Source organism: Triticum aestivum, chromosome 1A, assembly GCF_018294505.1.
Source record: "Triticum aestivum cultivar Chinese Spring chromosome 1A, IWGSC CS RefSeq v2.1, whole genome shotgun sequence".
Lineage (NCBI taxonomy): Eukaryota > Viridiplantae > Streptophyta > Magnoliopsida > Poales > Poaceae > Triticum > Triticum aestivum.
Window position 1 is genome coordinate 572333871 of NC_057794.1, and position 1498 is coordinate 572335368.

The following is a 1498-nucleotide window of genomic DNA, read 5'->3' on the forward strand; positions in this document are numbered from 1 at the left end:
TGGGAACCGCTTTTTCTTCCGTAAAGAATATCCAAGTCCTCCTACTAAAATTGCCAAGCTTATGTATGTTCCTAAAAATAAGGGTGAATCCTCTAGTAAGGAAACCGCGGATCTCAAATCTATAAGTATTCATCCCAATCTTTTTGCTATCATTAAGGAACCATTTGTTACAAATGAATATTTCGATCTTGTGCCTAAAAGTTTGATAATCAGTAAAAAGAAAGAAACTCCTAAGGATGATAGATGTCTTATTGAAGAATTGCCTACCAAAGATGGCAATACATAGATCTATCCTTGCTTTTTATGCCTAGCTATGGGCGTTAAACGATAGCGCTTGTTGGGAGGCAAGCCAATTTTATTTTTATTACTTGCTTTTTGCTCATGTTTAGTAAAAATTAATTTATCTGGCCTCTGTTTTGGTTGTGTTTTTTGTGTTTAATTAGTTTTGTGCCAAGTAGAACCGTTGGGAAGACTTGGGGAAAGTCTTGTTAATCTTGCTGTAAAAAACAGAAACTTTAGCGCTCACGAGAACTGCTGCCATTTTTATTTGGAAAGTGCTATTTAGTTAATTATTTTTGCAGATGATTAATATATAAATTCCTCACGTCCAGAAATTTATTTTAGTATTTTTGGGGTTCCAGATCTTGCGGTAGCTACAGATTACTACAGACTGTTCTGTTTTTGACAGATTCTATTTTTCGTGTGTTGTTTGCTTATTTTGATGAATCTATGGCTAGTAAAATAGTTTATAAACCATAGAAAAGTTGGAATACAGTAGGTTTAACACCAATATAAATAAATAATGGGTTCATTACAGTATTTTGAAGTGGTGTTTTCTTTTCTTTCGCTAACGAAGCTCATGAGATTTTCTACTTTAAGTTTTGTGTTGTGAAGTTTTAAAGTTTTGGGTAAAGATTTGATGGATTATGGAACAAGGAGTGGCAAGAGCCTAAAATTGGGGATGCCCATGGAACCCCCAAGATAATCTAAGGACACCAAAAAGCCAAAGCTTGGGGATGCTCCGGAAGGCATCCCCTCTTTCATCGACTTCCATCGGTAACTTTACTTGGAGCTATATTTTTATTCACCACATGATATGTGTTTTGCTTGGAGCGTCTTGTATTATGAGTATTTATTTGTTAGTTTACCACAATCATACTTGCTTTACACACCTTTTGAGAGAGACACACATGATTCGGAAATTATTAGAATACTCTATGTGCTTCACTTATACCTTTTGAGCTATATAGTTTTGCTCTAGTGCCTCACTTATATCTTTTAGAGCATGTCGGTGGATTTGTTTTATAGATACTATTGATATCTCATGCTTCACTTAGATTATATTGTGAGTGTTAAATAGCATGGTAATTTGCTTAAATAATCCTAATATGCTAGGTATACAAGATTAGTAAAACTTTCTTATGAGTGTGTTGAATACTAAGAAAAGTTTGATGCTTGATAATTGTTTTGAGATATGGAGATGGTGATATTAGAGTTG